Consider the following 9,675-nt stretch of genomic DNA (forward strand, 5'->3'; position numbering starts at 1 on the left):
GGACAAGACGGGGGAGCGCATGCGCGGGGGATCGGGGTGTGTTTGTGTGCTACAGCGTGTGCGTGTTCTACTGTGTGTGTTACACCGCGTGTGGTCATTACACCGTGCGTGTGTTACCCCGGGTGTGTCTCTGTGTTACGCCGTGTGTTTGTTACGGCATGTGCATTTGCGCGCGTTGCGCCGTACATGTGATGCCGTGTGCTCGTGTGTGACGCCATACGTGTGTTACACCGTGGCCACTCCAAAACAGTGTAGGAGGGAGATCATAACATTTTTTTGACGTCATAACAGACAAGCACTTTTTTAACTTCCCCAGCTCTTTCATCTCCGCTCCAACTTATTCATGTCAGTCCGGTCTTCCTGCTCTCTCCTGCCACATTATCCCTTTTTTTTCATTCATGTATTTGGAGCCCTACGTAATTTTCTCATCTAACCTCCAGTTTCCAACCACAGGACCTCCAGTTCCCCCATAAACTCCACGACTGGTTTCCCTCTCTTTGCTGACAGCTTCTGGTCACCACCCACAGGTCTCCAGCCAGCCAGCCTCATTGTTACAGTTCTGATCATTTGTGGCTAAGTTTCCCTTAGTTTCCTCCCTGAGGAGACTCTCAGAGGGGTGGGTGGGTGAGTGGAGCAGGGCGGGGCTGGCATACCTTCTGCTGGGGCTGCTCCCCATCTGTACATGTGCTATGCTGTGTCTGCTTTAAAACCAGGCATAGGGTGGACATCAAGGCCATAACATTGTTCTCTTGTCTTATTTTCTTTTGTTTGGCTCTAGGAGGATGTCATTACTCTGCAGCCTGATGGATAATCACACACAGAATCACGAATCAGTTAGGTTGGAAAAGATCTCTGCGATCATCGAGTCCAGCCTATGACCGTTCATAACCTTGTCAAGTAGACCAGAGCACATCCAGGCTTTCCTTAAACATCCCCAGGGACAGTGACTCTACCACCTGCCTGGGCAAGCCTTTCCAATATCTAATCACCCTTTCTGTGAAAAAAATTCCTCCTGATGTCTAACCTCAACCTTCCCTGGCACAGCTTAAGACCATGTCTTCTCATCCTGTCACTGGTTTGCCTGGCAGAAGAGGCCAATCCCCACCTGGCTAAAACCTCCTTTCAGGTAGTTGAAGAGATAATGGTAAAAGCCACAAGCTTTTAAGTAATGGAATAATTAGATAGAGGTTGTACCTGGTCTGAAGTCATGATTAGGTAAAAATAAAAAAAAGCTTAGAAAAAAACCAGTATACAGAAAACTGGATGGTAGGAAGTAGGTAAGGGCTCCCTCACCAAATATTTCCTGTTTAAAAGTAGGCAGAGCTGCTGTGAAATTATAAATGCTGATGGCAAGTGATGATTATTTTAGGCGTAATACTGCTGTAGTTTTAAGAATTCAGCTGTGATACATCCTTTACATATCTTCACATAAACGTCCTCCTGTCCTGGAGATGTGTTGGGCTTTAGGAAGGATAATCCGAAGACACAAAACAGTCAAAAGTGTGTTTTCAAAAGAGTGCATAAAGGAAAAATAACAAAAAAACCCCTACTCATTTGATTCCTTCTGAGCTTCAAATATTTTAAGCTTTCTTTGTTTAATATGAGCAGGATTAAAGCTGTCTTTTACATGAGGAAGTCTTGTCATCAAGTGCTCTTGACCAATTATAATAACATCAGTTTATTTGGTGTTAATCGTTTTCCTGAATTCTAACTTAGATATGCAGCTGAAGTAGTTTTGAGTAATCATTTAAGCTAATGCTCAAGATCACTGTGGCTGCACCCCACTGGTTTGACTTTACTGGGCAGTCACAAGCATTCATGGACAGTGAACTGTTTAAATTAGTTGATCAGATAAGTAATCTTTTTAAAAATAAGCTAATTTAGGTTAGATTTAGTCCAGGTAGCTGCCGTCTGATCTGCGGTGCAGGTTGCATAAATGTTCATGCTGATACAAGGGAGCACAAAAAAGAGAGCAGGATCATTTTCAATTGTAGTAATAGTATAGGAGCACGGTTGCATAATGTTAGAGTGAATTCTAAAACATTTAAAATCTATTTCAGTAGGAAAAAATTACTTCTCACATAACTAATAAGAAAATGGTATCTTCTGCCCAATATTGAAAGACCTTTTCTCCTCCCAATTGCTTCACCAAACAAAAGTACTTGCATTCTAAACTCCTTTTTGGGGCTCTGAGCAAGCCAGACCAGAATGTTATCATGGCAGTATTAAAATGAAATTAGCCATTGCACATATTTCTGAGCTGCCACTTCTGACCAAAGTCTCAGTTGATATTGATTGTGTCATTTGAAGCACTATACAAGTATGTTATGGCTGTTACCTTCCAGATGTGTGTATATTTGCATAGGAGCTTTCCTAATGAAATGAAGGCAAGGATTTGTTTATAAAGTGGTCTTACTGAGGTCTGCTGGATGGTGATTTTTATATGAAGACTAATTCTTAAGTGCTTTCTATGTAATGGGAAGAAAATGGACTCAATAGTTTTCAAAACCCAGTAGTAATACTAGAAGCACTTTATTTAAAAATTAGTTTACATTACTACTTAGTTGGAAATTTCAAAAATTATTTTCTCTTGTAGAGTGCAGAAATCCCTGAAACCATTTTTCCTGCACAGTAGCCTCTGAAGTGTACATATATAATTTGTATGCTGGTGATTTTGTGTTTTAAACAATCTTCTTGATTATTTAAGTCCTATTCACAGTATGTTTCCAAGTATGTCTATTGAACATTGAACAGGGATTATATACTGTATTAGTGTTGAACATATAATCTGTATTCTGATAAATTATTCTTAAAGGAATTTTGTGTGTTCACGTGTATTTTTTTTTTAGTCGCTTTTTTTCTTTGTTGTGTCTTCAGAGGTTAGCTGTGTCTTAAATACAGGATTTTCTTTCACATAATAGTGGGTATAAAATAACCTTTTCTGTGTGCTTCTGGAAATGGACTGTATGTCTCTTTCCCAAAGGTGAAAGTTGGTATGCCTTAATTTTCTGAGAGTACTGTTGAAGTGTGATGGTCTACTCCTGCAGGTTTCCTGCTATTGAAAAATTTATTTGCAAGAGAATATTTAAAGTCTGAAATGCTTCCATGATTCTTTTTACTACTACATTTCTCTTGCAAGCCTTACAGCCCTGTTGTTGGAATAACCTGAGTGTAAGACCTAAGTGGGCATCAGGCTAATCCCACAGAGCTAGTTTTGTAGATTTGTGTCCAGAAGTATCTATTCACAGGTAACTGTAATAAATACTGTCCAGCATTTACCTGCTGTTCTGGAGAACTGGGAGGCAAAGGTGGGGAGTAACCAAGTCTTGCATACAGTGTGTGTCAGACCTCTGGGGACAGGTAAATGCAGGCTGAGTAAGCAATACTAGTGGCCAAAACACAACTTAACCCCCACCTAAGTTACAGTAATGCAGCATCCCAGCTCCTCCCTTGAGGTTAGCTTTTTGCAAATAACAATGTCTGTGATGATATTAAAAGGTTATCAGACCCAATTCCCATTGCATTTTCCCTGTTTCACTGGGATCTTTTTTCTTTTTATGGTTCTGATTCAAAGAATGTTGATTTTCATAGGTGTTCTATCAGATATTCTTTATGAGGAAACCCAGAGGGCCATTGTCTTTGCAGCACTGGACTTTGATGTGAGGATCTGCCCAAAAACCATGGTTTTGTGCACAGGTTGTCTGTATTCTTATCTGCTCTACTTCTTACTCTTTTTACTCAGCTGTGTATTCTGGGCTACAGCTACTTCCCTGCTGCAGAGGGAAGCAGCCATCTGAATTCCAAGCAGCTGCACTTAGTTCAGGCTTCCACCTGAGCTGCTGCAGTTTCTGAAGCTCCAGCCAGCCCAAGATCACAGCCTCCCCACTCCGTGCTGTGCTGCAGGTACGAAATTACGCCACCATGAAGGAGTCAGGAGTGAGTGTCTGAGTCATCTTTTCCCTATTTGCTTGCCCCAGCTCAGGGTTGTCTTTATTTGTCTGCACAAGCCTTGCTAATCCCCAGTGTTAACATCAACCTCTTAAAACACGTGAACTTTGCCCAAAGTTTAACTGAAAATTGCAGTGACAATAATGCTAGTTTCTGGTTTGCAAATGCAGCACCAGCTTGCATTTCTTTTCCATTGCTGTTGTCACCCTACAACAATACTGTAAGTTTAAACTTCCATTTGCAAGGTGTTCCAGGATTGATATAATTTCTAATTCTTACATTAGGATTATATAATCTTTAATATTCACTTCCTTCCTCAGCATTTATAGCATACCCAGCCTTGTAAAAATAGTAAGTCAAAATCAGGAGCAATTAATTTGTTGGTGAGTTGATTTGAACTTTAAAGCAAGAGACAGTCTGTTGATTGGTTAAAAGTGCAACTTGAAAGAGAAAATGCAAGCTTCCCTAAAGTACAATGCAAATTGGGTCCCAGTGTGACTTAATTCTGCTAATTGGCGACCTGGGATATGTTCTTTGAATGGCAGAAGCTTGTTAGAGATACCCAGCGTTTGTATAACACATATATGGCCATAGATAAGGACTCAAGTGGCTCAGTGGAGCAATAACTTCAATACTTCGCCTTATTCCTTAGCTTCCTAATCTGAGAAGTGGCTTCCTATTCTGAGAAGTGGCTTTGCTTTCTTCCCAGCAAGTTTATATGTTCTTTGCCAATACAGCAAGCCACAAAGAGGATGGAGATTTGCATCTACCTCCCAAGATTGCAGAAGGTACCAGCTTTAATTCCTTCTTTGATATGCCACAGAATGACACAAGTGATTTTTTTCATTATCTGAGGTTATATAGTCAGGGTTTTGCCTCAAGTGTAGCAAAGTGTTTAAATAGATGCTCATCTCGATACACAGTGGCATTCTGATGAATTTTTAATGCTTGCTGAATTTAGATACTTTCAGCTCAGAAGCTGTTAGGATTTGTAAAACAAAAGCATTTGTTGAATAGAATATGTATTACTTACAATGGGGGAGGGGGGAAATAGCTATTGACTGGCAACACAAAGCTATCTTTAGTGAAAGTAATTGAAATATCTTTGTGAATTTAAATACAAATAGTCCTAGGTGACAATCTGTCTGACAAGGCTGTGTATAAAAAGCTTCTCTGCAAGCTGCCAGCACCTAGACGTTTGTTGAGGCTTCTGCTTTTCTCTTAGCCAGGAGGAAAAATGTGATGGGAAAGTGTTTGAGGAGGAAGAGAGTTTTTAGTAGTGGTCTGAGGGCAGAAGAATGACATTAAAATAGAGATGCTTATGTCAGGAAAATGTATTGAGTCACTGAATAACCTATTAGGAGAAGGGGAAACTCCATTGGAAACAAAAAAAAGGCCAAGAAATAATTTAACTTCTGTTAAAATCTAAGATATTTCTCTCTTAGGCAAGACATGGAAGATACTTTAAACTATCCTTAAATTCCCTAAAATTTGAAATTATCTACAGTGTTGCATTCCTCTTAGTATCAAAAGCACAGTGGATTTCTTACTTCTTTCTCAATTTCTGGCAGACTGAAACAAATACATTTTTTCCCTTGATTTTCCAATTATACTTTTAAAATTACCAGCGTAAGTCTCTTGGAAGCTGGAAATTCACCATTTACCTCATAGAAGCAGCAGCTGCAGTAGCTGTGCCTGGTTCCCATATAGTACCAAGCTGAAGCACCTCTCTTTACTCATGAAAGGCTGTTCTGAAGAAAAAGGATCATTGCAGAACCTGTATCAATCAGGGTCTAGCGATGTGAGGGGAGATGCAGTTAATAACCCATCAAGAACTACAGCGAGGCTGCTCCATTCATTTCCTATGAGCTCCCAAAGAGCTGAGAAGCACAGCTTTGTCCTGGTTACTCAGGCTGCATACAAATCACTGCCCTGGGAAAATCACAGCTCTTCCTCGGGCCATCAGAAAATGTGGTTAATTAGACCACTGTGTGTTATTGATGAGATTCATATTACTTAAGCCAATAGGGTATATGAAATTGTTGGGTTGTAGAGAACATAACAGAAAGTAGTAGCGATTGATGGTCATTTATTTCCCTTTCTGGAAGGAGAAACAGATTTTGTTTAAATGCATATAATTGAGCAAATTCTGAAAAAGACTACTCAGCAGTATGCTTTTAGAAAATTAATCATGGAATCCCAGGGTGGTTTTGGTTGGAAGGGGCCTAAAAGATCGTCTGGTTCCAACCCCCTGCCATAGGCAGGGGCACCTTCCACTAGACCAGCTTGCTCCAAGCCCCATCCAACCTGGCCTTGAACACTTCCAGGCATGGGGCAGCCACAGCTTCTCTGGTCAGCCTCTGCCAGGGCCTCACCACCCTACAAATAATTGCCTAGCTTTTATGTATCATTGTCTGTTGTTAGTTTGTAAAATGTATTATAAAAGTGGGAAATGAAGGCACAAGAGAGGTCCCAACAACTTGCACAGTGTTGCTCATCAGGTCACCACCAGATTTGATGATTTGAGTTCTTAGCTCCCCTTGACCGACAAAACAAATTAATTTCACTTGTGGGTTTTTTACACTGTTGAGCTTTGCTTCCTTAGGAAAGATGATGAAATGCTGCTGTCAATGAGTTTGCCTTTTGTTTTACTTTATGGACACTCAGAAAGTGCTCTAATTTTGGGCCTCCTTAAATGATGACTCAGAGAGAGAGGATGTAGGTAATGAGAACTGAGAAAATTATTAGTATCTCTGAGGCACCTAAGGCTACAAAAAATGCTGGCATTTTCACACTGCATTTTCTTACTTTACCTACAGTGACTTCATTTATTTTATATGAGTTTAGTGAGAGAATGTGGGACATTTAGCTATGTTTCTGTATTAATGAAGTATGTATTGAGTAAGCCTAATTGTCTTTTTTTCTTCTAATTTTTTTCGTCTATAGCTGGAACACTTGATATTTTGGTCTTCAGGCAGAAAAAAATGCTGTCAAGTCTCAGTCTCCTGGATTAGGCTAGGAGATCTGAGCCAGCTGTGTGTAGTCATTCTGAATCCAGATAACCCTTCGTCAGGTTTACAGAAAGACCTGTGCTGTTCTTGGACTGGTTAAGAGAGCAGTGTAGTGATTTTTATTTGATGTGGGATTTGACTCAAGAAGACCCTCCTGACCAGACCCTGCTGGGCTTGGGGGTAATTCTCGTGCATCTGCTAGGACAACCTTGGTTATTGATCGAAGCTGATCAACCGCTGCAAGGCTCTGGCCTTTTTATGCTTTTCAGGACTCATTATTTATGTGCTTTGAGCATTTTTTTACTTTGTCCATACTATCCCAGCCCTCCTGTTTTTCTGGGTAATGGAGAATTGATTGTAGGCTAGTCTGAAGTAAACGGTAACATCATGGCTTTGACTACAAGGAAAATTTGGCTTTTGGACTTTCTGAACCTCTCATACATCTCCAAGTCTGGGTCTTCATCCTTAATAAAAATAAATATTCTTGGAAATCATCTTAGGACATCTGAAGAAATGCAGCAATCACAGCTTCAGACACTTCATACATACATAACTGACTCATTTTTTACATCACTTTTCTGTTCTGTGTGCCAAAGGAAATGAAGCAAATACGATTTTCTTGAATACATGCATATGAACATATATGAGTGTCAGTGTATGTCTGTCCACCTTACCCACAGTAACTTTTGATTCTGTTGGCTACTTTCATCTGTGCTGGAAAAAAAATTAGAGAGCTAAAAATAAATATGAAATAGATCTAATTACGTTTAATGAATTTAGCTACTAAGCAGGTCTGAAAAAAGTATTTCTGCTCTCTCTGAGCTGCATCGTCAGCACTGATTTCACTCAGAACAGAGCACTTTCATAAACACACAAACTCAAACATAACATGCAGCTAAAATCCAGATCTTAGTTAGATACGTTTTAAGAGGCTGGTTTTGTAGTTTCTGCTCATGGAATAATTTATTCTACAAATACAGGGGCTGGCTGTTAGACATCTTGGGTGCAATAAAACTGATACTCTGTTACAACTGATGAATAAACCTCTAAAAGGTTATATTGTGTTAAGTGGCAAGGCTGTCCTTGCCTGTTCCTATGGACCAGAGTAGTTTGACTAAAGGACACATTTTGAGCTACCTGGTCTAGGGGAATGTGTTACTGTCCATGGTAGGGGTTTGGAACTGGATGAGCTTTAAGGTCCTTTCCAGCCCAAACCAGTCTGGGATTCTGTGATTTTTGGAATTTGTGATTTCCTTTCCAGTGGAGTCTCTAACCTGGCAAGGAAAACTTCAACTTCTGGCACAAACCTGCATCTTCCCATTTGTGCACATCTTAGGACATTTATTAGGCAATAGTATGCAAAGATGATGCTACTTGCCTTCAGCTCATTCTTGTTTAGGAAGGCATTAAAAGGAGAAAAAAAAAATTCTAGCTGTCTTGTGCTGCTCAGCATAGTTGTTTTTAAGTACTTGACATTTATACCACTGTGAAGAATAATAGGAAACTGCAAGTGAGAAAAAATTCATCTGTGATCACAGGGAAGAAACATTTCTATCTATAAGGAGGTGGAAAAAACAGCCCTTGCGGATCTGCTGGAAATAGGTGTTGCGATTCAGTGCACACCATCCATCCTCCTCGGGAAAGGTCCAGCTGTTTCTGGCATTCTGAAAGCAAACTGTAGCACACGATTTTCTGGGAGAGGGCAGAACGAGGAGGAGCCCTTCGTTACTCTTCATGAAACTGCCTGGCCCCAGGCGCCCGTGTCCAGAATGCATCCAAGACGGGAAGCATGCTAAACAAGTGCTGCAGCAAAAATGGAGCCCTGTGAGATAGAGAGCCGGGAGCAAGCCTCATCCCGAAGGGGTTTGGGTGTGATTTTCCAGCAATTTCCTTGCAGGTAGTTTTATGCATTGGATTCTTTTATACTTTCTTGCTGCAACATGCAGCCGCAACTGGATGCATTGCTTTTCAGCTGCACCCCAGAGACATTTTATCTTCTATTTCTAATTTGATCTGAGGACTTTCAAACAGATAACATTTACTGCTTTTCATGGAAATCTTCAGGAAAACAAGATATAATCACTATAATATTCAAAACGGCAGCCAGGCCCGGGACTCTAACACTGGCACTCACGGTGTTGGTGTCAGGAAAATTAATTCACAAACACCAGAGGTTTATGTCCAAAAAGGAGACAGAGAAGTCCTGTTACTTAATTCGAATAAAGGGAGAGGCCATGGGGCATTCCCCTGGGGTCTCTTAAATTGTTAGAGGACACAGCCGCCTTTCTATCCTAATTTCCCAGCCGCATTTCCCTCTCTCTTTCCCCACTGGCTGAGATACTTGAGAGGTACAGACTTCCCGAATCGCTTAATACAAACCCCCTTTCTAATGTGTACCCCTCCCCGCCCCCAATACTTTTCTTTGTGTCTGTTCTTTTTCTCTAAATCCAGGGATTAGCACCATGTTGAGTGAGTAACAGTCTGTGTCAATTTAGTGGAATTCCTGTGGAAATTCTGGTTCCTCCCACTGCTTCTTTCACCTCTCGGTATCCGGCTTTATCTACCAGCAGGCCCATAGTTTGTTTGTAAAGACACCTCCTTCTTATTCCCTTCAATGAGATGCAGGTGGTTGCTGTACTCGGGGAGCAGAGACACCCCGGAGCAGCTACGAGGGGGCTGTAGGTGCAGAATTTATTTAGGAAACCCTTATTGTTCC

The 9,675-nt window shown here is 40.8% G+C and overlaps 1 protein-coding gene and 1 long non-coding RNA gene across 2 annotated transcripts in view; one reads left to right on the forward strand and one right to left on the reverse strand.

The window, feature by feature from the left end:
* Positions 1–9,675, reverse strand: part of THAP12 (THAP domain containing 12) — a 32,341-nt gene that overhangs the window by 21,528 nt on the left and 1,138 nt on the right. The gene's annotated exons all lie outside the window — the stretch shown is intronic.
* LOC108446115 lies at positions 49–7,601 on the forward strand. The gene is made up of 3 exons (XR_001861219.1): positions 49–3,903; positions 4,601–4,736; positions 6,895–7,601. It is a non-coding gene; the product is annotated as an uncharacterized LOC108446115 (long non-coding RNA).

The sequence above is a fragment of the Corvus brachyrhynchos genome, unplaced genomic scaffold (assembly GCF_000691975.1).
Source record: "Corvus brachyrhynchos isolate BGI_N302 unplaced genomic scaffold, ASM69197v1 scaffold3, whole genome shotgun sequence".
Taxonomy (NCBI): Eukaryota; Metazoa; Chordata; class Aves; order Passeriformes; family Corvidae; genus Corvus; species Corvus brachyrhynchos.